General features: G+C 46.3%; 1 protein-coding gene and 1 long non-coding RNA gene across 2 annotated transcripts in view; both read right to left on the bottom strand.

The window, feature by feature from the left end:
* Positions 1-27,880, bottom strand: part of DISP3 (dispatched RND transporter family member 3) — a 132,212-nt gene that overhangs the window by 74,319 nt on the left and 30,013 nt on the right. The gene's annotated exons all lie outside the window — the stretch shown is intronic.
* LOC134156658 (uncharacterized) lies at positions 22,240-25,446 on the bottom strand. The gene is made up of 2 exons (XR_009962014.1): positions 22,625-25,446; positions 22,240-22,489 (listed from the first exon to the last, which is right to left on the bottom strand). It is a non-coding gene; the product is annotated as an uncharacterized LOC134156658 (long non-coding RNA).

Here is a 27,880-nt window from a genome sequence, read left to right as displayed (position 1 = left end):
GAATGAAGGATTGATTACATACATTCACCTGCTACCTCTGGGCTACTTTTATTCACGCCATATTTTGTTGGGCTTGTTGTAGGGTTTTTAAACAAGAAGGAAAAAACAGGCTTGCAAAGTGCGTGAGATATAATATATAGATCAGAGCCTTGGGAATGCAATCCAGCAGAGAACATTCAAATAGCTCTGGATCACATCTGATCCCCATGTGCTAACAGTGTGCATACTCACCAGTATGGCTTCATGTCCACACTCTGCAGAAGTCACACAGGAATAGCCTGCAGTGCACATACAGGCACACACTCACGTGTGTGAACCCCACATACACACCTAGTCCTTCATGCAGTAATCCAGTAACACACAGAAACCCCCAAACCCCAACATGCACCATCAACTGAAGGCATCCTTGCTGTAACACTGCATCAGATGCCATGTCCACTTCTTCTCAACCCAGCATAAATCAGTGGTGGGGAGGAGCATGACCAGCACCACAGAGCTCCACTCAAAAGGTTGCTGCTCGTTGTAGGGGAAAGGCAGCACTAGCCTTCTCCCAGCACAACAAATACTGCCCCACAGAAGGCAGAACATCAGCATGCTGAGGGATTCCTGGAATTCTGGATATGCTGCTCCTTCTTTCAGTCCACAGCAAGCCCATGAACTATTGAGCTTGCGTGGTGACCTCTACAATTTACAGCAGCCACTGTATACATTATTAATGCCAGTGTCTGTGCCAAGAACTGCCCCTGCTCGAGCCAAGGTCACGCTCCATTAATTATGTGCTGAGAATTCATCCAAATTGGGTGAACACATGAACAGAATGATTTGCCATTGGGCCAGTGATCAGACTTCCTGAAGATGGAGTAACTTGTAGAAACATGAGCATATAATACCCTCCTCACAGAGCACATGAATAAATGGTGAAGCACTTGCCAGCACAGCCATCTCCATTCCACCCTGGAATTGAATTCATCATCGTGAAGACAAACACAGCAGAAGCCCAGTGTATGAGAGGGAATGTAGCCCCTTCCCAAACCTCCCTGCCATTCCGTTGCCACATTTGCCTGCACCAGCCAGATCTATGTAGGCAGAGGGGAAGCCATTAGCAGCTGATGTGAGTGGTTCAGTGGGAAGTTATTATTTAAAAGCTAGTTAAGATAATTAGGGGCCAGTTTAATTAAACCATTAACTTACACACAGAATGAAGGCAGTAGCTTTCAATCTCAGCAGGAAGCACAGCCAGCACATTCCCCTGGGAGGCTGCGAATGAGGGCCTGTAATGGCTGCAAATAATACATACAAATAATCATATTCCTTTAAGCCTTAGAAATATGAGGAGCTTGGTTCCTTTCTGTCCAATGCTCAGCCCCTACTGCATCAGAGCATCTGCAGGATGTTAGAAGATCAGAAAGCTGTAGTTACGCAGCCTAAGTTTTTGAAGGTCTTTGTTTCTATTTAATCAACTGTTCCTGGCAACAGGGAGAACACCACTGGAATTCCCAAGATCCCCACTACCCAGCTGGCCACACTGCAGGTTTGTTGGGTTTTGCTGCTTCTCAACTCCTATACAAGGACCACTTAAAAGGCTGGCTATGATCAGGAATGGAAAACAAGCCTTATTTTTTCTTACTCTGATGTCAGAAGTGATACAGTCCAGGAGAAGTTGCTCCTGGGTACAGAGCTGCAGAGTCCGGGTGCTCCGCTAAAAGAGATACAGAAACCTATGGAGAACTCAAGCTCATCTGTGATACTGTGCACCAGAGTCTCCATAGATGGATGCACCAGATTTTGTTCCTTTAACAAAGCACTGCAAAGGGATCTGACTCTGATCTCGGTGGTGCTGGGGTTGATGAGAAGCATCTCTTGCTCTTTGCACACTGCTGCAGGCAACAAGAGTTACATTACCAGACAAATGTGCTGCACCATTTGGGGCCCATGCAGGTGATTTCATTCACTTAAACAGCTAAACCCAGAATTCTCCAGCAATTACAGAAAGAGATGCTCCATTTCACCCAGCAGATAATTGCCAGGGCTCCCAACACGAGAAGGAAGGTCTCTGCAGTAGAAGAAGAGTAGTATGTGCAGGGCCATCCATGAGGAACACAAGTGCCAATGTTTTCTCAGCTGAACAGAGCTGTGTATCTAATTCCTGAGCTATAGATTCTGTGTTGCCCAACGGTAGGGGAATGCATTAATTACTTATGAATCAATTGATCTGCTGCTATTTCAGGAACATCTATCTAATGGCTCTGTAATAAAGATGATTCCTAAACAGCAGCTCCCTCCCTTAACACAAGTCATCCCTCTCCCTGTAAAGGAGCAGGGCAAGAGCCTGCAGTGCAGGAAACTTCCAGCATGTAGGACTAACTCCTACCTGGTACTGGCCTTTCTGTTCTTCACCTTGTTCTCGTATCCCAGTTTATATCAGTGCAAAGCAGTTGTGAACTGTCACCACTTGGAAGTGAGACTGTGTTGCACCTATCGCTAAAAATGCTGAACGCAGGTAAAAAGCAACAAACAAATGGGTCCAGGGCTACAGGGAAGGAAGGTGATCCCTTCCTCTCTTTTTACTCACATACATAGAAAAATACACCCACTCCTGGTACGGCCAGAAGTAAGGACATAGACCTTTATATGGCAGCCAGCATTACACAAGTCCTCAGCAGTTTCCCACTCAGTAGCATGGCAGGTAACTGCAGGACTGGGCAAAACAAACCTGTGGTTTATAACCTTTCTGCAGCCTGTTCTAATGCTTTTGGGCAGACCCTGCATTTGGTCCCTTGCATTTTACATTGACAATAGGATTATTTTGTAAATGCATAAGCCAGCTCTTTTCCCATCAGAGTCCCCTGTGGCTTCCTCCTAGTTCCATCTCCCATCCAACTTGCAAATGTATTAAAGCGTTGAGATTAAAACTGCTAAAAAAAAGGTAAACAAGATTCTTGGCATGCAGTAGACATCACACTGCTCAGTAATGAGCCTGGATCACTACAACAGGGTATGAAATCAGTCCCTCAGTTTCACAGAGACCCTTCCAACATCCACAGTTCAATCTGGGCAGTTGTTAGATTTTCTACAAATACAGAGCATCTCAGAAAGGACAAATGTATATATTTTTCTAGTTTATCACCCTAGCCCAGATCCTCAACAGCTGTAAGTCTGCACATTAATAGCCCATTGCCAGTTTATATTCATCACAGGCAATGCGCAATGTATCTGGTGGATCCTGAATGCTGAGTTCTCTGTATTCTGCATCTAAGCGTACACAGACTTATTTCTGAGGCATCACCACTGCAACATTCTGACCCTGTAAGTGACCCTTTCCACCACTGCATGGTAATCACAACCTTCTGTAAAGGGCTTGCCCTGCTGAAGCCAATGCTAAACTCCTATTCAGCCCCTCAGGGTTGAGATCAGGCGTAAACCAGCGTGAGGAATTGAGACATATCTGAGATGTGCTCTTGGGCTGCCTTCCCCTGCACCTGCAAGATGCCAGGAGCTGAATCAAGAATTAGTTAAAAGCTGTGTGAATATGGCCTGGAGATTCTAGGCTGGAAATAAAAGGGAGAAGCTTCCATTTTGCTTGGCACTTCTCTAAAAGATGCTGAGGTGTTTCTGCCATTCTCTGAATGTGGATCTTTGCTCTGAAAGGAGTTCATCAGCAATTGAGTTTTTCAGTAGTAACTTTCTTTTGCAGATATGTTTAAGACAACAGGATTACCACTCATCAGATCTCTCTGTTGCTCTGTGTAACTGAAGCACATTATCTACCAGCACACGGTTCCTACCTGCAGCTTCTCTCCTAAATAATTAAGCTCTTTGTCAGTCATCAATTCCCACAGTGTAAGCAGGGTCAGAAGGTAACCTGTGTGCCAGGAAGATTTGGGGGAGTACATTCATAGGAAATAACTTGTCCATGATGGTCTAAATCTGCAAGGAAACCTTTCCAGTGGCTTTCTTGCTAGTAACAATCTGTCAACACTTATCAAACTTGTATCTAATCATCTCATCTGCAGGGTCTTTTCTTTTAGCAAAACATCAAACTAGAGAATATTAAAGCAAATATCTAGTCTGGCACATCTCTTTTTAGCAAAAGATAGGGAAGCTTTTTTTTATGCAGAAAGTATGCATCATTATAGTCATTTTATAAACAGGAAAATGAAAGGACAGAGAGATTAAATTACTTACTTAAGGTATTAAAGCAGATTACTGGCCAAGGCAGAAAGAAGCTCCAGTGCCTCGAGTGTTGCTCCAATGCCCTGGATGACACCAGGTAAAGATCAGCTCATTTACCACTGAACACAGCCATTTCTCAGCTGAAACTGTGTGTTATGAGCACTGCATACCAATGTTGCATGGAAATTTAGGACAACTGTGACTTAGATATTGCCTCTAATCTGTGTCATCCAATTCAAAATCCTATCCCACGGTGCACAGCTGGTAAACCCCTGAATTCAGATTTGATCAGGACAACATCTGACTGCCAGCAAAGCCTGTTCCACCAAGTTGCTGGGGTTTCTAGTTGACTCTCATCCATCCATCAGGGCTTCCAGCAACACAACAGCTCCCAGCCAGGAACTGCATTAATCTTCCCTTATGCTCAGTAAGCAGCAGTGTTCAGAGAGCCCAGTTTGGAGAGGCAGAAAGGGAACAGCTGTGATAAGGGACAGTGGACTGACAGGGCAAGGACTCAGCACACAGACACAGCTGTGGCTTCAGCTGCGCATCAGCTCGGAGAGGTAGCAACGTGCTGATCAGAGGGTCTGAGAGAACAGCCATGGTTTGGGGCAAAGACAGAAGCTGCAGCACTGGTGGCAAGGAGTGAAAGAAAGGGCTGGCCTTGATCTCTGCTGTCTGAAGTGTCCCTATAGAAAAGAATCAGGATTAGAGGGTTAAACAAGCACTTTGCCTTGTGGCCTATGGCTGCTGAGTGAATTGATCTGACTTTGCCCATAGTCACTTGCCATGCAAGCACAAGGCATGCATGAAACATTGGTTCAACACTGGCCTAGAAGGCAATGTGCCAATTACTGCATCTGACAGCAGCTCTTGTTCACAACCAGCAATGGCTGAAGGGGAAGCAAAGGAACTCATCACAGGGGATCTAAATGAATCTGAATTGCATTTGCATGTCATTTAGATTTAATAAGATAGTTATTGTTTGTTAATTACGTGCCAATTGATTACTGCAGCAACATATTTATTGAAGAGGAACAATTCAGCTGAAGATGCGTATCCTACTCATCCAAATTGAATTAAGCAGATTCAAAGTGATGGAGTGTCACGGAACATACATCTCCAGTTTGACAGATGTACTCTGGAAAAGCTACAATATCTGGAAGAAAAGCTGCTCTGTTCTACAGCAACCTGAGCCCATAGGAAGTATCACCCATCAAGGGCTAATGTGTAAGGTCCTGAAAGGCTGTGTATGAGCCTGAAGACCCTGAAAGCCACAAAGCTTTGCTTTGTGTATGTATGTAGTGCCCTACAGGAACTTTTGCCGAGCAGGTATGCACACACAAACCTGCAAACACAAATACATGGAAAAATACATAGAAATTCACTTCCAAAAGTGGCAGCTGAAATCATGAGAACCATTGCTCCCATCCCATCCCTATTTCCAGTAAAAAGCAAGTTCTCACTTCTGCAAGACTCTGTCAAAGATCACCCATACCAAAGGTGAAGGAAGGGCAGACTCTGCAGTTTGTGCCAGCTCTGGAAAGGAGATGTGGGGTATGTGGGGATAGGGGAAAATTAAATCCCATTTGATGAATATGAGGAACTAAATGATCCTCTTCATGATGGTCTTCACACAAAAGCAGCTGCAAATCAGAGGACTGCTCCAGCTGGGAAATGTCAATTGTATGGAAATGTCATCTTCATTGCAGAGCTCTCCTGAGGCTGCTGGAAACTGCAACTCAAGTGCATTAATTTCCATCCTTCTTTCTCTGTCTCACTTTCTCTTTTATTTTTCAATCTTTTAACCTTTATAAGAAAATTAAAAAACAACCTTCTTCTCTGCATTCAGAACAAAATTGTAGCTATAAATGTGCAGGAAGGTTAAAAAGTTTCAATTAGAAAGGTCACTCCAGGATCATTGTGCAGCTGGATTCACAGGCTTCCTGCCATTTAGAAAGTTAAAGATAGCACTGAATAGCTTCCTGGGGCAGGGCTGACACCTCCAGCTTTTTAAGTCCCAACAAAAAACCCCTCTCAGTCCTTACTTGTCAAACAGTGCAAAGGCTCACTGATCCCAGAAGAATTTCAACGGGGAAAACTGTAACTTAAGTTACAGTTATGCTGCCAGCCCTGAAACCAACTGTGTGCTGGGCTGCATCCCCAGCACGGGAGCAGCAGGTAAAGGAGGGGACTTTCCCCCTCTGCTGCGCTCTGGGGAGACACCCCCCCCCCCCCCCTTCCTGCAGCCCTGATCCAGCTCTGGGGCAGCAGCACAAGAGGGACCTGGAGCTGTCTGAGCGAGGCCAGAGGAGATGCTGCGAGGGCTGGAGCAGCTCTGCTCTGGAGCCAGGCTGAGAGAGCTGGGCTGGGGCAGCCTGGAGAAGAGAAGGCTCCTCAAGGGGAGACCTGAGAGCAGCTCCAGTGCCTGAAGGGGCTGCAGGAAAGCTGGAGAGGGGCTTGGGACAAGGGATGTAGGGACAGGCCAAGGGGAATGGCTTTAACCTGCCAGAGGGGAGACTGAGATGAGCTCTTAGGCAGCAGCTCTTCCCTGTGAGGGTGTTGAGGCGCTGGCACAGGGTGCCCAGAGAAGCTGTGGCTGCCCCATCCCTGGCAGTGTTCAAGGCCAGGTTGGACACAGGGGCTTGGAGCAAGCTGCTCTAGTGGAAGGGGTCCCTGCCCGTGGCAGGGGATTGGAACTGGATGCGCTTTAAGTCTCTTCCAACCCAAACCACTCTGTGATTCTACGAGTTCAAACTGAAGATCAGATCAAGAAGAAGACAAGATGTGTACAGCCAAGGGCCATTCCCAAAGGGGGGCCACTGCACTCTTGAAGGTGAATGTCTCCAAACTGAGGAAACTGGCAATCCAGAGGCCATGACATCCCCAAAGCACATGAGTCAGAGTTCATTTGCAGGCTTATCTAACCTCTCTGTCTAGACTCCCATTTCCCACTTCCTGCATTCTCCACTTCTTTGCCCTTACCCTGAACTCTTATTTCATAGGTAAAATAGATTAATGTATTCCCCAGTGTTGAAGTGGAGGAGGAACAACAGGGTGCACAGAGGGGACAAGCATATGGCTGGTCAGAAGAGAGGGATTACGTGAATTACAATTGATTTTCCACTGTTAATGAAGCATGAAGTGCTTGTGATTGCATGTTGAAGAGATTTATAATTATTCATTGAATTTCAGAAGATAATTAAACTTCATTAAACACAGACATGACAAGCTTGCATAGTAAAGAATAAACCCCAGAGCAGGTTCCTGATGGAAGAGGAAGATACAATGTCAGGAGATGATAAGGAAAACCAAGGGAAATAAAAGAGAGCTTCTTTATTAGAAAAACTTGTTGTCTAAACAAGACACTGCTGCCCCCAATGTGTTCACATCCTTTTCCTTTGTTTTTAAGAGCTCTGTGCTTTGTCTTTCACACATCATAACAACACCACTGCCTTTGTCTGACATTAAAAGTGCCTTACACATTAAACTTGCCTCTTCTGTAACAGCTGCTGTGTGGAAGAGCTGCAGTGTTTTAGAGCCAGTGGGGACAGGTCCTGTTGCATCAGGCTCTGCCAGGGAGCTCTTGCTGCCTTCCAGAGTGCCCAGTAAGCATTGGTGGGCTTTGCTAGAGGCAGCCAAGGCCCTCTGGCAAAGCCCACTTCACATTCTGGAAGGCAGGAGGGGCTTTAGCAGGTACTGCTGAGGATCAGCAGAATCTGGTTACCACAATTAGACGGCCAAAAGTTATTAATCCTAAATAGCATTTGGTCAGATTTTACTCCTGTGCTATTGGCAGCTGTCAGTGGTTACAGTGCCCCAACTCAGATATACGTCTGCATCTACAAATGCAGTCAAAGCAACCACCTCTGGGAGGGCTCTGTCTTCTGCTTGTATGCATTTGGTAAGCCCAAACCACCTGATTTCTTGGTTTAAGGGGATCTCTCTGTCTTTTGCATTTACCCTGAATTTCCTGAGGTACTCAGAATGAAGAACAGGTCCACCTCACATTTTCTAGAGCCCCTTTTATAACATAATTGCCTGTCTACCACAGGTCAGCCAGCATCAAGCTCAGTCAAACACAAGACTGTTGAGACACCACTACTACTGCAGAGCCAGGGGTTAGTGCTCACAAAGCAAGAACAGAGTGTATTGCCAGGCGAAGTCAGCCTAAAGGAAAGGACAGGCATCTCAGGCTTGCCCAGTGTACTTTTCCTTCCTCTCAGAGGGCTCTCTTTTCATTATTGCCCTCCTAGAACTGAACATCAAGAGTCTGCAGTCCTGAGGCAATCTGATTTTATTAAGAATTGGAAATGTTGACATGAAGTTAAAAGACCCAGTGAAGATGCATCTCCCACCAGGCTGACACAACTGCGCTGAGCACACATGCTCTTCAGAGCACAGTGCAGAGGGGATGAGACAATGCAGTTTGTGCTATATGTTTGGCGTGAACATCTCTTTCCCATCCACACCCAGGGGAACAGCTGAGCCCTACAGCTACATCTCTCTCATCTCTTCCTTCATTTTCTATTCTTGCCCTGCATAACACCTCCTCTTTCCCAAGCCTCAGATAGATTATAGAAATATAGATCTTCCCCAGCGCAGCGTATCTTAAATCACAATGTTAAAGCTAGCATTTCACTGCAGTAACAATGCCAGAGACACACTTTATATACATACCGGCACAATAACAGGTATAGAAAGAAGGAAGGATAAACAGGCAGATACAGAAGTGGAAATCAATCAGCTGAGAGCTGTTACTTATTTTCTCCCCTATAAAAAGTCTTTGAACAAAGTCTTTGTACAAAGCCCAGAGTCTCTGGCACAAAGAGAAGGATTCAGGTCTACGTGGCCTGATGCCTAATGGGTACAGTTTAACCGATGAAAGCTCCTTCATGTAACTCTATCAGTGTAGTCATTCTGTGAGCCAATTGAACTGATTCCATACAGGAGCAAACCTGTTCTGCTCTACGTACCCACAGTACTCGCTCCCATTTAACTGAATGAATTTGAAACCAGTTTCAGAGAATTTGTGCTGCGCTTGTACAGGGATTTCTGGCTCTTTCAGAGCAAAGAAAGGCTGAAAGGAAACAGTCTCCACCCAAGCCCTTTCCTGTCTTGTTTCCCAATGAACCCCACATCCCAGTTTTGCAGTGAATGAGGTTTCCGCAGGCAGCATTTACTCTGGCTCTCACTCCCGTGCTGTAGCACCGTGTGTTTTACAGCATTGTCAAACAGAATGATTCCTACCCAGGAGAGAAATTGGGTCCCATTTTATGTTTTATTACCTCAGAAAGGACATTTTTTACTTTCCACAGCCCACAGTTGGCAGCAACAGCTCCATAAATCTTGCCAAATGCTTTTTGTTGATCTACTGTCCAACAAGAAGTCTGAGAGGCTGTGGCCAGCATGGAGTAAACAAGTTAATGCCCCCCTGAGCCATGTCCGAAGAGAGAGAGCAGCAGGGATAAAGAGTGCTGCAAAGCCACTGCAGACACAGTCCAGCAGCTGGTGGCTGAGCTAAGAGACCCCCAGGAGTTTGGTTTCTATGCTTCACCCAGAGTAACATGCAAGTTGCAATGCTTCCTGGCCCCGTGGAAGGGAGCCGGCAACCAGGAAGCTCACCTACCCACGGTGCCTGCTCACTCTGCTCATCCTCGTGTTTGCTGCAAGAGCTCCAGCCAGTTCTGACAGGGCATGATTGTGGGGAAACGTGTGGAAGCCCCAGTGCACACCAGCAAAATTCATGGAAAGCAGGATAAAGAAAAAGTGGAAGGAAGGGAATAGCAAGAAAATATTTGTGCTGGTGACTGCATCTGCGTAGGAGTAGATTTCACTGCTAAAGGGACAGAATGCACTGGAGTGCACAGTGTGAGCACAGAGGAATGAATACAGGGAGACAATTCTCTGTCCACAGCGAGCAGGCTTGATGCAGTTACTGTGCATGCTCTCTGGTGGGAGGGTAAGCATGTGTGAGACTGCTAGATGTAACTGTGTTGGACATGGTGTCAGCAGTCATTCTAACACAGATGAACATGCCTATAGATGCAAGAGCATGTTTTGGTTCATGTGTTTCTAAATTTAAGTGCCCAGCGATGGAAGTGAAGATGCTTGTTCTTGTATTATGGAAGTATCCAAGCTGCACATTGCATGTGTGTTAGTTGATCCAGGGTAGGGGTGTACATAGGTGATGTGCTCTACTTGTGTATTAGCACATGTGCATAGTGATACACAGAGCTGTCCTCAAGCCAAGCCCTAATTTCTAATAGACCTGTGCTTTGCAGAGCCTCTGCCTGAGAAAGAGATGTTCAGCCGATTCCTCTGAGCAGCTAATGAGCCGCTTCCCTCCTCTCCATCTTTGTCCCTGTGCTCCTCCCTGAGCTCCAGCAGCACTTTGTGTGTAATGAAGAGATAATGCCATAATGACTTGATGCCTTCTACTCAGCCCAGTCATAATGCCTTGGAACAACTCACTGCCACTGTGCAAGGGCTCTAGCAACTCAGCTGGTCATGCCCAGGTAATGCAAAGCCCTGAACGTCTCCTCTAGGCACAGGGCTCACTCAATGGACCTCCATCAGGCAAAGCAGAAGCAAATCTCAACAGTGCCAGATGCCCCAAGCCTTCCTGCTGCACCTCCCTTCTCCATGGGGCAGGAATGCCATCCTACAGACACAACCCCCTACCAGTCACTGTGGTTGGCTGTGATTCCTTTTAAGCTGAAAATTCTCCTGAGGCCTCAGGAATAAAAATCCTTCCAACTCTGGCTGGAAGCATAATGAACAGGAAGAGAGATTGATTGCTGTGGCTGTAATTAAGTGAGAGGCTTTGATAGCCTCATAAGCTGCAAGAGCCAAATCAGAGGCCTCATGTGGAATTAGAGTCACAGGGCTCCCTCCCTGCACCCTGCCACCTTCTCCCGGTAGGGACAACACCTTGAGGATTCTGAGCACGCAGCTGCCCTGCTCCATTTTAAGGCATTTTAAAGGGGAAATAGAAGAAATGAGCTTCCCAGAGCTGAGCGTGATGGGAGGCTCAGGGACCAACTGCATGTGAGAAGGAGCAGGAACTGGCAAGTTGCCTCCCACCCTGTGCCTCACCTCCCACTCTATGTTTCACCTGATTAGAAGGTGTCTCTCCACATTAAGCATAGCACTGCATCCATTTGTAGTCTGTGAACACTGTCTCATATCTGGCAGGAGGGCATGGGGAGTGGGGTGGGGGTGGGAGAAGGAGAGAATAATTACCCACCAAGGACTTGAATCCAATGAGATTTACTCCCTTGCTCAGCCATAAACATTGCCGAGAGCTCTAGAGAGAAACACGCTTGCTCAGTGGAGGCAAACGCTGCCTGCCAGCTTACACATGCTCAGCCTCCCCTGCGTGCCACTTCCCTAAGGATAACCCAATTCTCAAAGAGGATGCAGCTCTCTCCATCCCACTCCTCTCCCACTGGCACGCAGAAGTGATGCCTTCATTGGATATCTCTTTCACAGCATGAGTGGTGTCCTGAGGAGACCAAGATATGTTTTTTATCCCTTTAGTGTAGCTAGTGAGACTAGTGCTCTGCCTGCCAGCCCGCTGTTTTGCAGCACAGCCACACCAATATGCCCACATGATGGAATATAGGACACCACAGCATCCATCTCCCTCAGCTCCTCCTCTCAGACCAGCTTGCCACAGGTAGGGCCTCTGTGCTGGAGTGGCTTCAAGAGGCAACATAAAACCCTATATACATGTCTAAAGACATTTCCAGGCAGCTTGGCAAAGACCTGAGAGATCTCTGCCCTCTCCTCCAGGTCCAGTGTTCTGGCCCAGTAACGCACAGCCCTCCCAGCGAACACTCTCTTGTAATCTGTAGCCCATGTTTTCCCTGCAGCTCATGGGAAATACATGGGTCATGGGAAACAAAACTTGTGCCAGCCCTTGAGCCTGCACTGAACCCGTGATAAACTCAAGACAGATAAAGCCTCTCCCATCCCTGAGGTTGCACTCAGCCTCACTTCACCATTAATGCACCTTGCCCTCCTCCTCTGCTTCAATCCCATCCAGAAACAGAAAACTCCTCAACCCACTCCACCCTTATCTCTTAGCACAGAATTCCCTTCCCTCAGAGCTGTCCATAGCCACTGTCCTCTATTCCACTGTAACATTTTTACCTGCTATTTTGAGTATGGGCATGTTAAATGCTTTTTCGTCTAAGTGATTGAAGAAATAGCCAGGAATATCCTCCTACTCTGCAAGTTCCATGAGAGGTGATAGTTCCTCACAGGGAGGTGGGGGAACAGAGGAAGTGAGAACTTCTTGATCCTGCTCCTAGCTCTTGGACTGGCATTTTCTGTATACCTGACTACTTCCAGGGCTGCCTCAGTTTCCCTACTGTGACTGCCTCACTGAGACACTGACACATATAAAAACCTGAGCTCTTTGGCTGAGGGGAACTAGACAAGGACACAGTCGTATTCTGACATGATGCCTTTGAGCTTCCTAGTAGCTCAACAACAGCTAAACTTGCATGACCCTGGTGTAGCTAATGTCTGAACCAAACCAGAGGATGTGCCTGTATCACCGTCACTTCACAGTGCCTCGACATCAGCTGCATTTGCAGTACATCCCCTTGACCAGGATGTCTGAACCCAGCACAACCCCACTTCAATCTGTGTCCATCACACATTGTTGGCCTTGAAACTCAGAGCACCAGGGGTGACAGACATATCCAGAGAGCGACAGACCACTGGAGTCAGCAGAATGCAGCCTGTTGCCATGGAAATTCCAGCCTCCTTCTCAAGCATCTGTGCAGCTCAGGGGAATGTGGCCAGCTCCCACTGTGGAAAATCTTTGTAGAGAGTCCCATGGAGAGTTGGTTTTGTATCCCACAATTGCTCTTTGCTCCCCAGCCCAATTATGTGTTCTAGCAGGAAAGGATGGGCCACAGCTTGGCTTGGGAGGCTTGACGTCAAGGTGCATTGTGTCTAACAGATGAGCCTGCAACCAAAGATGTGATTTTCCAGTACAAAAGCTCTGCAGGAACATTACTGGAAGAGAACCATTTTTACTGCTGGGCCACAGGGCAACTCCAGCTGACACCTCTCAAAAGCACGCCTTTGGGAGATGTGCTTATCTGCACGTGCATAAATTAGATCTTAGAGGCTTATTTATTTGCCCATTACATTGATAGACTTCTTTTAGATGTTGATAGAGGCACTGTCATAGGTGTGACACACAAAACCTAAGTAAAATAAACCCCAAGCCCTGGGATAGAGGAGTGCTGATGGAAAATTCCAGCAAACAAACCAGCATTTTTGGCTACAGCATATTTTGTAACTGCAGAAAATGGAAGCAGAGCATGGGAGCTATTACCTATTTCCCTATAATTGCCAAGCTTCTGTCATGTGTGTGCATCACCACTTACACAGGCAGTATTGTGCTGTATTATGACCAAGAATATCTCTTTGCATGCACAAGCTCATGGTGCTGCTTGTCAGCTGTGTATAGTGCATAGAATGGCCATGTGCTTAAACTTACGTGTATGCCTGCCCCTGTGTCTACACATGCATATGTGGTACTCATCAGGGTATAGATACGAAGCTCATGAAAAGGGATTATGTTCCCTTCAAAGGTGTAGTCACTCACCAAAATGTCAAGTCTAATTACTGAGACATTTTCCCCATGGAATTGCTTTGCATTTCCAAGCTTACTTTCCCAATTGCATTGTACTTTTGGGTTCTTATGGAATAACAGGTATTTTATGAGTACTAGGAGCATACTTGGGCTTTCAAAGCTCCAGACAGCTTCATTAGCCAAGCAAAGGCCACACATCCAGAGCTGTACAAAGAGGCAAGGGCTGGGATCTAGCCTGAGACAGAAGACAGCCCTCCGGGAGCTGCCAATTCCTCATGAAGCTGGGATATAAGGTCTGCAAGGATGGATATGGGTCCTCTCCCACAAGAAGCCTATGACAAAACACCCTCAAGACTTTTCCTTTTAGGCTTCATTCCACAAGCCCTGAAAGACACAAGTCCAGTTCAACATGCCTGGTTTCTCCTGCACTTTCTCACACACAGTTAAGCAACTTTCAAACACTGCTATAAAGGATGACTGATGCTTTTTCATTATCAGTATCCCAAAGCTCTCCCTAAAGGGCACTGCACCCAAGAGATAGACCATTATTTGTTGATGATACCCCTGAAATCCATGCTTATGCTATAAAATTCCCCTGCTTAGCAGTAAAAAAGTTCCTTCTGAATGTAGCCATGGAAATCTCTCACAATCCAAACAGCCTCCCTAGAGAATAAAGAGATTTACTTCCTGCTTGTGTTTCCTGAAGTCTTTTTCCAGTGAACTTCAAAGATGATAAACATGACAGGCACTGTAAAACTCAGCAAGTGCCCTATTTCTTTCCCTCTTCCCACCACCGCCAGTATAAATAACACTGAGCCCTGGGGGCTAAGTGCCAAGTAAAAAATAATGCTCTCTTGGGGCTGGGGATGTGGGCTCTCCAAAGATCACAGAAGTCTGTGATGGTGGGTGAGAAGGAGGGAGGGAGTTAGATCCATGGACACCAACAGGAAGTATTTCCACACTAAACTTCACACCTCTTCCCATGGATTTCAATGAACAGTTATTTTGATGCACCCTACAGGGTCACCATAAAGACAGATCATCCCACTTGAGTCTCTTGAACATCTCTCTAGCTCTCAAGGCTGTATACTGGAGCCTTGCTTGTTCTTCCGTTCCTCACTCCCACTCCTCTCTGCTGAAGTGCTTCGCTGGGAGATCCCAGAGGAAATAAGTCTGGAAAAGAGGCAAGAAATGTAATCCAAAGCTGCATCAATGAACAGTTTGTTTTACTGGGAGCCGGGATAAGACTTGGGCAGACAAGAACGGAAGCAGTGAGCTGGGGGACAAGCAGCACTAAGGTGAGTGTCCAGGATCCACATGCAGGTTTTTGCCCTGTGCATTTTCCATGTCCTGGGCCTGCTGTTGGGTGGGTGGAAGGAGCTCCCAAAGCTTTGGTTACCCAGGTACAATTTGCTGTGCCAACAAAGCCTTTTGGTCTGAGCTGAACTGCAGCAGAAGAAGTGGATTCATACAGGACAGCAAAGCCCCAGGCAGCCCATGCCCAGACACAGAGCTAAGCTGAGATGGAAGCCAGAAAACATCAATCTTGGAAAACAGTAATTCCCATCCTGACAACAGATGGAAAATCAAATGCCACAGAAATCTAACCCCCTGACGGAGAAAATCAATAAGCTTCTTGGCAATAATTTGAAACCAGCTCATTTCATGTCAATCTTTTAAAAGACATATTTACTTCTTTTGGTAAATTCATTTCTTGTTTGAAAACATAAATTTTAAATGTCAAAAAAAAAGGATTTTCAAGAATTTCTACTTTTTATTATTAAGTCCTACTTGCTCCTTTTCCTGCAAGTCAGGGCTTTGTCTCTCCACGCTACCACTCTGCTATGGGAAGGCATTTGGGGTCTCCAAAGGGCTTCCAACTTCCATGCAAGAGGAATTGATTCTAAGTCACTTTGTAGGCATGCAGGCACCATCACAAGGCTTTCATTGCTGTTTCCCTCCCCTGAAGAGCTTGGAGCACGGGGCTTTGCTCACAGGTTTTCATCCAGTTAGGGCTAAGCACCACTAAAGGACTATGCAGCCTTTCCTAGCACAACAGAGAAACCCCTCAAAAGCAGTTTGTTTCTCTTCACCTTCCTGTTAACATTCTGGACTCCAAACCAAACATGGAATTGCTTCAAGATTAACTTGAACTCATCTCCAGCCTCATTTTCCTTTCCCTCTTTTTCTCTCTGATTGTGAGGCTGTACCCATCTGAAAGCTTCATTACAAGTGACCTTCAACACTTTGGGTAGTTTTGTTGGGGAAGTGATTTAGAATCAAATTCCTGATCTATTTTTTCAACCTCCTCCCTGTTACTGAAGGCAGCAATAGCAGCACTGGAGAGGCCGTCTCAGGCAGCACATTTGGAGCCACAATCCAACATGAAGGGGGCAAACTGTTCCTGGAGAAATGCCAAAACAATCGTACAGTTTATTCCAAGGGTATGGATGAGTGTGGTTTAGACCAGCCAGGAAATAGCTCTTAAGGAACTGGGGGCTGTACTGAGAACAGACGGAGGCAGCAGGGAAAAACAAGGGGCAGGTGGCTGCTTGGAAGACAGGATTGCTTTGGCACATGGGCAAAGCAGAAGGGAGATGGCAATGTGGGCCCCCTCGTTATGGGCTGGGTTAAATCTCCTTGGAACTGGTAAGAAGAGCAGCTGTCCCCGATCCAGGCTAAATCAAAGAACACTTCTACATCTCTGGTACGCACTGAAGCTGTTCAAAACAGGACAAGGGTTGAACTGAGTTGAGCGATGAGCTTTACTGTAGACTAATGGCTGAAGGTGCATTTGTGTGTGTGAGGAAGAAAAAGAGAAAGGAGAAGATGAAAAAGAAAAATTAACCAGACCTGGAGCAGATCACCAAGAACAGTCAGAATAAGCAAAGGGAAACCTGAAAATATCAGAGGGAGATGGCACTGTAGAAGAGGGTGAGTGATTACAGTCCTCTGCTTCCTGAGTGGCACTAATAGCCAGAGTGAGTTAAAAGCAGACGAGGTGGGAAAGCAGATGTGAGGAGTCCCTGCTCTCATTAGGTGAAGTCTTTTCAACCATTATAGTATTACATGTAACAGGGTGCACCAGCAGCAGGCTCCTGAACGACTGCCCAAATCAAAGACCTGAGAAACTGGACCCACTCCTGAGGCTCTCATTCTCCTTTTCAGCGGTGGCATCCCCATTAGCAATGAGTTCCTGAGCAAGAGACAAGCACTTACAGAGGAGCACTGCTGAGATACTAGTGCACAAGATGCAGGATTGACTCTTTGGAACTCACAGTAACATCAGCAAGCAAGCAGCAGCCAGTAACCTCAGGAACAGCTTAAAGCTTTGCAGAACTGAATTCATAGAATAGTTAGGGTTGGAAAGGACCTTAAGATCATGAAGTTCCAAACCCCTTGCCATGGGCAGGGACACCATATCACCCAAGGCCTCGTCCAACCTGGCCTTGAACACTGCCAGGGATGGAGCATTCACAGCCTCCCTGGGCAACCCATTCCAGCGCCTCACCACCCTAACAGGAAAGAATTTCCTCCTTAGATCCAATCTAAACTTCCCCTGTAATTCTCAGCCTGGGGACTTACAGTGCCTCATCTGATCTGCTTGTTATGTGCTGAACACATAAAGGAAAAGCTATATGATTCTAAACGATTCTTTATCTACCCTCTGCTCTTTATCACGAACAGAGAGGGTAGAGACACACTCAACCATGTGGGGAATGAAACTGGTAGCAGGCTGTTTCACACAGTCATTTCAGTACAGTGACTTACCAGTTGAGAGGAATTTAATTACAAACAGAAAACATAAAAGGAAAGTCAAGGCTGTAGGCAAAGCAATAACAGAAGAATCCCAGTAATGAGGCTCACACAAGAGGTGATGGGCTGATCCATATGGTAAAGAGCAGCCCAAAGAGGCTACAGGGAAACAGAAGGAAGAGAGAACTGCTGATGCTGAAATGCTATTTCCAGCTTATCTCTACCTTAGAATTATCTCTACCTTAGAATTCCCAGTTGGAGAGAAGAGGTGGCAACAAACAGGAGAAACCTGCACTGGCCACTATGCAAATCTCACCTTTCTCTACCCGCAGGTGGGAGGCTGCCTGGCTAAACTAGCAGGAGGAGGGAATCCAAGCAGAATCTGGAGGAGGTCAAAGGAATATGGCTCATGCCTGTAATTCCATGACCTGTTACAGGCATTACTATTTAATGTGGCACCCTGGGCAAATGAAATGTCAAGTCACCTGCAATGGTCCACATGACCATTATATTGCCCTCTGATGGGCAGACAGGGAGATGCTAACCTGTGCCACAGTCTGTACCTGTGTCTTGCTCATAAAGGACCTCAGCAAATTCCTTTAGCTCATGTATAAGGAGTGATGGATTTTGGACCAGGCAGCTCCGAGTTCAAGCGCTTTTGTCACAATGACTGTTCAAGATGCAAAGATGTGAGGCTGAGCAGTAACTGTGAAATGCCTGGGGGTGAATTTGTCACAATTTTAACTGGAAAGATAGCATTTATATATACACTATCAAATGAATGAGCTCTTACTGCACTCTAACAAGTGAAATCCCCAGAATAAGAATGCCTTTTTCTTGCATGCTCAGTAATATCTCTTTGCAATATATAGTTAGGTTCAGCTTTTTATATTACAAAGTCTCTTTTTGCCCACGTAAATAAAATGCAACCATCTCTTCAGCAGCAAACAGCACAAAGGCTCTTGGTACAGAAGATCAGGGAAAAAAGTAAAACACCCACATACGTGGCTAAAAGGGGAAGACTTCAGATGGGCTGCCAGTAACTTTGTACCGTATTGAATCATGGTCACAACACAAGAAAATAGAAACAGTGCCCTAAAAGTGAGATCTCTGGTCTTGTAGCTCAAGAATGCAGTTGCACAGCCCTGCTAAGAGCATCCTCCAGATGCACTAAGCTGCCTCCAAGAGCCTGTTCGGGGAATGCTTCTGTCTAAGCACAAAGGAAGGATAATGTCAGATTTTCCATCTCAGTTTGTATTTGCCCACACAGCATCCTTCAAAATCCCACAATGTTCATTTTTCAAACATGACTAACAATTCAAGATCTACTGACAAACACCTTCAGGAGATTCGTTTCTAGAAAGTCCTCAAGTCTCTCTTCATCTTTTATGGTATCAGTATCTGGGCACCCAAGATCACTAAATACATATGGGCAAGAGGGCTGCCAGCAGCCAGCACTGTTTAGAACTTCTTGAAGACCCTTGAATGGAGCACCTCCCGTATGGAGACAGGCTGAGAACATTGGGGCTGTTCAACCTGGAGAAGAGAAGCTGCGTGGAGACCTCAGAGCAGCTTCCAGTGTCTGAAGGGGGCTACAAGGATGCAGGAGAGGGACCCTTCATCAGGGACTGTAGTGACAGGACAAGGGGTGATGGGTTCAAACTGAAATGGGAAGTTCAGGTTGGATACAAGGAAGATACCTCTTTACTGTGAGGGTGGTGAGGCGCTGGCACAGGGTAACCAGAGAAGTGGTAAATGCTCCATCCCTGGCAGTGTTCAAGGCCAGGTTAGACAGAGCCTTGGGTTACATGGTCTAGTGTGAGGTGTCCCTGCCCATGGCAGGGGCTTGGAACTAGATAAAATCTTAAGGTCCTTTCCAACCCAAACCATTCTGTGATTCTATGAATTCAGATCTATGTCAAGCACTTTATAACTCATCAGATTGGCTTATAAAGAAGTACTCTCATGTGCTTTCTGGTTTCTGACTCTTTAGGTCACACCTGGGTCAAATGTTTCAGCTTTTCATTGCTACTGTAAAAGACTGGAATGGGCTTCTGAACACAACAAACTAACCTGTGGCATCTTGTTCCTCTAGGATCTCCAGGGTTGAAAACCAAAAGAGAGAAAATAGTGCTAAGTTCACAGTAAATACTATGGAAATGGGCAACATTTGAGCAAAATCCCTGGTTCCTCAAGCGATTCCCCATACCTCATGGCAACATGAGGACAGAAACAATCGGTGTCACAATGTGCAGACAAAGCTAACAGGTTCCCAATGTTGTCTCCTAGAAAATTCAGGTTTCTTTCAGCATCTGTCATCCAGCCCAATTTTGCTTAGCATGCAAGAACTGACAACGGCCTGAGGTGATGTGGCTGCAGGGAGGGGAGGGTCAGGAAGGATTTATGAAGGGTCAGAGAATAAAGGCAGAGAAAGAAAAATCCCATAGGATAAAAGAGATGAGAAATGCGAGGTAGTTTTAAAGCCGTTAGTGAAGTCAAGAGCCCAAGCTGACCTGAAGTCACAGCAGCAAGAAAGTAAATGGTCTTCTTTTTTCTTGAGCCTGTTCCCAAACCTTAAGCAGAGATTCATCTTCTTCCCTGGGAGCAGAAGTGCTGTGTCAGCCATGGAAAGCTACAGAAGATCCATGGGACCCTGGTGGGGAACTGTGCATACTTCATGCTGTGCATCAGAACAATTGCAACTTCAAGCAATGCACAACTGCAGCAATGCCAGGAGATGCTGTAACTAGGAGACAATTCCCCTCTCTTTCTAAGACACTGTAAGCAAACAAATAACTCATCCTGAATGACTTTGAGCCAAGGTGACTCTTGTTACCACCTGGTTATCTGTTCCATAAAAAGGGATGACAGCAATTTGTCTTTTCTCTTCCCAGGTGGGCAGGTGGGGGGATAAGTATGCTGCCACCAAACTGAAGTGATGAATCATCCTTCACAGCAACAGACACTTGTACCAAGTTAGCATTTAGTGCTTCCCAGTGGGAGTGAAAGGGAGAGGGACATCAGCATTAACCTTCAGGGAGGGAAGGAAGACCATGGGCAATGGAGGGCTCAGTACTCTCTATTCATCCCCAAAGGATTACTCATTGCCGAGTACCCAGCAAAGGCATCTGGGCAGAAGAGCTCTTCTGAAAGCAGTGGAGTCTGCTCAAACTGCTGTCTGGTGATAGGAAAAGCAGCTATTAATTCTTACCCTGCTTTACTACTGACTGAACAGCAGTGTTAGGCTGGAGGAGAGGAACTCTGTTAGACATTCCCCATAATCATGCTGCTTACTCATATAACAAGCTGCATAGCACATGCCAGTTGTTCAGCTGGGAAATCGGAGAGAGATTTGTCCTGGGGATTAAAGCACAGATTTACTTCAAGGAGAGGAAACTGCAAGTGAGTGCTGCTCTGGCTAGAGGGAAAGCTCATTGTCCTCTCCTTTATCTATGCCACTTCGACAAACCTGAGCCTTCCGAGAGGAGATCATTAGTTCTGCCAACATGCAGCTTTTTGGATGGTCTCAAACCACCAAGCATGGATCTATTAGAGCCAATTCTAAGAAGTGAGGGCTTCATTTGCTTTAACAACCTGATGCCCTGCTATTACTGAAGTCCATTATGGGGATACCCTATATGTTTATGGGCATAGAGGCAGCTGCTGTCAAGTTACCAAAACAAAGAGCCAAGCGCTGCATCTTCTTTGTCCACAAGCAACACGTCCTGGCTGAAAGCTTTCTCCCCTTACGGCAGTCCCTCCTCATGGACTCCTACCTTTGCCTCACCAACACATATGCCTTCATGCTCACAGAAGTCCTCTGCTGCCAGAATCACCCAAAACACTGGAGCAAATGAAACACTGCCTTGTGCACATATTGAACTGTGCATATCTACACCTCCAGTGCCTTCACCTGCACACTGCTCTGCTACCTCTGTCCTCCCATTGCTCCCAGCCTGCAAGGGGCTGATACAGCATCTAAATATGCCACAAAGACACATCCTCCCTGCACCCGTGCTGGCTACAGGGAACATAAAACACAGCGGAGATTGCTGCTATTTTATTATTTATGAAGCTTTGGTTATTTCATATATAAATAATCCATGACTGCAAAGTGTTGCTGGCGCTGCAATTGAATATGCATGAGGTATTCTTGTGGAGAATTTTCACCATCGTTTCAAAGCCAGCCACAAAAAATAAAGATCATCGGAAGAAAGATTTCATCTGCCACTTCACAGGTTCAACCTCTCCCATCCTGGGGAACAAAACAAGAGGGTTAATCTGGAAGGCAGGTTCATGCTGCATTGGAAAGAAGCAACAATGTCCTGCATACAGCTCTGCCTTCTGTTTCTTAACGTTGTCAGGACGCTTCATCTGGGGATGTATGCTGTACATGCAGATTCCCTCTCTCCCTCCTAGAAACATTCCTCTTTTCAGGCTTAATTCCAGCCAGAACCTTGGAGAAGCACCAAGCGGGAGCACTCAGCATGGACAATGGAAGCACGTTGCTGCCACCCTGTGGAAAATGGGGGCCCCCAATTGATGGGGTCCACCGGAGGTTCACGTAGCTGCTAGAGCTGGTGGTGGTGTTTAGAGAGATTTGTGAGGCTGTCATTACCCTGATGAGAGCAGGGGTAAAGAACAGGAAACTTCCATTGAGTAACTGCAAGATTCGTAAGGAGGATGTTGGGATGCTTTTCAGGAATGACTGATGGTGTCTGTGCTAGACCCATGGTGCACAGGGGGCACATGCATCAGGAGGATGAAGTACTACTGCTGCAGGTCCTTCCAAGGACAACTTTGGCAAATTCCTGGAGACATGCACTGATCAAGTGTCTTGGATCCTGGAACAGTGGAATGAGCAGCTTCACCTGCTTGCCTTGCTGGAATTCCCCTTTTGTTCTCCCAGGGCTCCTTCTTCTCTGTGCCCTTCAGCTCATACTATTCCACATGAAAACAAAGCAAAGGGGGGAATAAGCAAGACAGCAGCACTGTCCAAGCTCTTCCTTCCCCTATTTCTATGCACATCTTCTGTGAGGAGGCTCTGCAGCTGCCTGCATGGTGCATTATCCTTACCTCCGTATCATCCACTGTCCCAATTCTCCTCTACAATTTCTTCAGATCATAGCTCCTTCCTTTTTCAGTTCTGTGAAACACTGCATACACAGAAGGAAAACAGCAGAAACACAGGGGAAGCAGTATGTTCTCAGCCCTTCTAACCCAGCCTCCTCAAACCCAAAGAGGGGCACATGAGAGCCTGGCAGTTGGCTCCAAGATCCACATCCACCCCAGTCCACGTGTAAATGGTTTCTGTGAGGCTGTGTCACATCAGCACACTGCAAACGGGGCCAGAGCTCTCAGAGCACTTTGCCTTCCAAGAGTGATTCATAGGCCCTGTCAATCCAGCAGCTGAACTGCAGACAGCTGGAGCGTGCAGCACAGAGAGCAGCAATCCATCACCACTGGGTGCGAGTCACCCAGGGATCCATCAGGAGCTTCATCATGGTGACATCTTTGCAGAGGCAGAAAGAGCAGAAAAAGGGAAAAGATGGAGACAGAGTAAGCCAAGAGTGGAAAATCCACGAGGATTCCCCAGAACTGCAGAGTCACAGATGTAAAACAAGACGACAGGTATGAAAAATATCAGTTGGTCCAGCTTTAAAGCCACAGATTAGGGTATCTCCCACAGCTGAGCAGGGCTTTCTGGTGTCAACCAGCAGAAATTGCTTTCCCATTTCCTAACTGTAGAGCTTTGTGGTAGGTGTCAATCACTTCCAGGTATGAGGACTGGATGGCTTGGGTGGCAAGGACATTTTATTGCTAGGGAGACGTCACTGGCACAAGGAATCAATCCCAGCTCCAATACAAAGGAGAAAAGTGATGCCCTGTACTTAAATCTAAAGCAAGCTGCAGCATTTCACTGTATGGCACTAGAGTTTGTACTCAAACCTAGTGCTGACTCCTCAGCAGGAGCCAACCTGCTCCGCCTAACAGTGAGGTATAGGCACACATACCAGGGACCAACAAGGACTTAGGGATGTAGCAAGTCACAGGAACACACAAGATTCTTACACAAGGCCCATATATACACCTGAGCCCAGATAAATACATGTACAACAGCTTAGCACACACAAAGGGGCACACACTGAGATACAAGTGTCTAGAATCTACAAGTATGGCAGAAATATAGAGGGTAAGCTCAAAAGATGCACAGACACACACACTCCCCCGTGCAGTGGTACAACAAGTACAGGACCATACATTGTCTTTGATCTACAACTCAATAATAAGACATATGGCAAGCTCCCAATAACACAACTTCTCTCCATCCCCAAACTCCACAAAAAAAACCCAGAATGTGATTTCTCCTAAATCTGGTAGAGAGCAGGGAGAGAGGCAAAGAAAAAGACGTGAGCATCTGCTCTCGGAGGGCAGAAAATCAATTTACCTTTGAATAGGGAGCAGCAGAACAAGGCACATTATTTCTTTTTGCTCCAGGGATGTTGTTCTGAGTCACGCTGATTATAGCAAAGGGATTCAGAAGCTGGGAGCAGGGACAACAAATGTATTAGGGCATCACAACATGGATAAGACTTAGTATGTGCAAGAGAGATGGGAGTGGAGGTCAGGGAGGAAAGCAGAGGTAGGCTTGAGCTGGGGCAGCCAGAAAGACTGCACAGGAGAAGAGCCAGTACCTGGGACTGTGCAGGAGGGGTTAGAGACTTCTTGACCTGGGTTTATTCCTGATACGTGTTTCTTCTGTGGCCTTTTACTTGCCTCCAGAAGACCCTCTCCCAGCTAACCATCCATGCAGACAGTATGTGTCCACCTGCCCTGAGAGGACACGAAAGCATCAGGACAATATGATTCCCAGCATCATGGGAACAGCTTTTACAGCACAAGGCAGGCTGAGCTCTGTATAGTTACCTCCAGCAGATTCTCTGGTGCTGTCTGAGTCACATGGACTATGTGGAGCCATTTGAGTTTATGATCCTTTCATCTCTCTGACCAAGGGATCATACATTGCTTGTCCCGAGAAGAATAATGAAGCCTCATACATTACACATCCCCCAAAGGACTTAATTTCCCTTAACCTAAAGGGAGGATTTGCCTCCAGTCTCCAGCCCTTTTATTATCCATTTGTTGCTCTGCAGCACACATCATAAAGGAATTTTTTATTTTTTAAGTCAACTTTTGCTTGGGCCTCATTAAGGCCTTACACAAAGTCCCAGGCTGCTCACAGCTCAGAGAAACACAATGAGACAGAGGCACTGAAGTCTGAATGACCTTGTCCTCCTTCTTACCAGTGCACTGCAGAGACAAGGGGATGTCTGGCTCATAACCAGAAAAATGATGGGTCAGGAAAGATGCAGCACTGACATTTACCCTTTGCTCAGACCATTCCGGCTCTGAAATGTGGTGTTCTGACAGTCAACAATGGCTCTGACTTGGTGAAATACTGCTATTCACCCTGTGGAAGCAACAGGAGCCTTAACCAGTGAACCAGGACTCCTCCATGCTACACAAGGTACAGATACACCAAGAAGATTGCCCCTGTCCCAGAGAACACATCTGATGTTCTCAGCTTTAAAGATGTGAAACATCTATTGATATGCTGGGCTGTGGCTACTGAATTCTCCTCCTGGCTCTTTCACTGATCTTCACTTATCTTTGCTTCTCTTACCTCATCAGCAAATTGGAGTCTTACAATTCAGTGTAGTGGATTAGTTTCAAAGGTCTAAGTGTCATAACATACAAGTCAGCATGTAAAGGGGCTCTAGAGAGTTGAACAAGACATTGCTTGCTCTGCTGTTTAACATCTGTGTGCTAGCAAGAGGGAATACACATTCAGGGAAGCATGCAGGTGCCCCAGCCCCTTTACCAGCTATGCATATACACCTAAAGTGCTGCTGCATTATTTTCTCCCCTTGCTGTTCTCTGAGGTAGAAACTGGCACTGAACTGAAAGACATTTCTTTCCACTTGAAATAAATAATAATTTCACAGTGAGTGCTACTGAATTCATTCTTGCATCAAAGGGGAGATGACTGCACTTCCCAGCCCAGAAAGACACAGAGGGGAGGAAGACACGGCTTCATAATTAAATTCACTTCTCCTTTCATTGTGCATCTCATTTAAAATAAGAAGAGTGGGGAAAAAAAGAAGAGAGAAAAGCATACACAAAGCCCCAGGAAAAAAGAAAAACTTCCTCCTGTTTGGCTCTTGCTGCTACTCCATATGACCACATGGATAACAGAGGTAAGGGGCCCTTTCAGTTCTGCCTGAGTGCTCAGCACAGCAGGAAAAAGCAGAGCCTGGGAGAAGAGCAGAGAGCTAAAGCCTGAAGAAACTGAGAGGCATTTACTTTGACATCTCATACACATAAGATGCTTTCAGGGGCCCTGTTCACAAGTGGTAAAGGACTCTATAAGATCCTTAAGATTATTAAGCCATTCACTGGCTATGCTGCTGTGGCAGCTGCTCTCCCAGCCTGTCTGGGGGCTGTTTTATGTACCCAGGCTGATCAGAAGCCCTCAATTCACAGAAACTTGAGTACAAATGGCATTGACATTGAAGCCCGTAGCTCTGTGACCTCTCTAAACCCAGGCATTGCCATTTCTGGTGAGCTATGGGACTAGCACAGTCGTAGGAGCATCCTTGCAGCTCTCACCAATATCCCACAGCTCTGGCCCAGTGTGCATTGGAGCTAGGGCCCTGGAAGCCAGCCTGAATCCTGCCCTGTGTGACTGAAGGGAACAGCCCCAGGGACTGGAGATTACCCACCTTTAGAGGAACTCGCTACATCAGGAAACAGCAGGAAACACTCTGTTGAGTCTGCAAACAAGCACATTGCAACTTTCTCCATAATAAGCCTGCACTCACAGCCAGCTTTCCCTATGGAAAAATTAGTGATTCAGTATAAGGAGGCTTTGCTGAGTACAGTTTATGAGAACAACAAAAATGTTTTCCTTACTAAAAGGAAAGCTGTTGAAGCTACAGTACTTAGACACTGCCCAGGTTAACTCCTTCAGAAAAACCTCTGATCTCAGGGTGATCTCTTTCTCCCTGCCCAAGGGCTGCATTGCATCCACACACACTTCAGTCCCATGAATAGACATCCCTTGATCCTGCAGGCAAACTCACTTTCAGCACAGACTTTTGGTCCAAGAACTGAGTTCTGTGAACCTCTCTTCCCCTTTCTCCTTTGTATAGGAAAGGTTTTTCTCTTTGCCCTTTCTCTATTCAGTAAGGCAGAAGGGAAGGAAGAAATCACCTTCAGGTTTCCACGCCATCTGCATTCCAACTGCTCCAGTGGGATTTGGGCTGCGTTCCAAGTTGTTCCATTTGCAGCAGATCTGGGGCAGAGGGAGGACAAGCTGACCAGGACGTGTCCTGGTGGATAGGACTCCAGAGCAACCAGCTTCTGGGACCTCTTTGTTCTGGCTACTGTAGTTACTGCTGTCTACGGCAGCTGAGCCCCCTCCCTCATGCAGCACCCCGATTTACCTGCCAGTCTGCAGCATGGCCACCTAAACCAAACAGCTCTCCTCCAGGCAATATTTAAACACAAGGAAATAATAAAAAATACAAAAGTGGCATTACTGTGCATTATAAAATAATGAAACTGATGTTTTCAATTTGTTTCCATACCAGATAGTGGCAGTGATCAGCACTTTCCAAAAGATGCTTCTTCCACATCCTGGCATACGTTATTACTGTTATTAATAGCAAAGCCATTCCCGGGGGCAGCACTCTGTACAGGTACATTTATTTCCTTCACAGCCCTGTCACTCCCTTGCTGGTGCTCCAGTTCCCTACAGCACACCTCACTATGAGGCAAGGGAGGCAGATGGGAAGTTGGGCACCACTTTGCCACACTCCAGACACAGTTCAGCCTCATTCTGTCACTCAGGATGTGCCTGTTGTTAGTTTTATATCCTCATAATCGCATTCTCTGTGCCTCATACTACTTTTATTTCCTGTTCCTTTCTCCTAAATAAAATCTGCCCTTAGGAGAGAGAACTGTTTGGACTCTACCTCCTTCCCTCTGGGCCAACAGGGATAGGAGTTATCAACAACTTGCTACTCAGTAATGACACAAACTTTCTCTTAGGTTTGTTTTTCTGTGTCCAAGCTCTTACCTTCTGTTCTCTGACCAGGATCTGACATGTTCCTTTCACGGGACACTGGTTATTTCTCAGCATGTGAAGCATGCTCACTCAATAAACAGGTACATGCTCGAGTGTTACTATAACCACATCACCAGCCTCAGATTGCCCGTCACTCCATCACAGCAAGCCCTGACATTCAGACTCATGAGCAATTAATGAAC

Source organism: Pezoporus occidentalis, unplaced genomic scaffold, assembly GCF_034315485.1.
Source record: "Pezoporus occidentalis ecotype Australia unplaced genomic scaffold, CSIRO_AGI_Poc_V1 ctg119, whole genome shotgun sequence".
NCBI classification, from domain to species: domain Eukaryota; kingdom Metazoa; phylum Chordata; class Aves; order Psittaciformes; family Psittacidae; genus Pezoporus; species Pezoporus occidentalis.
This window is presented reverse-complemented; position numbering and strand designations above follow the sequence as displayed.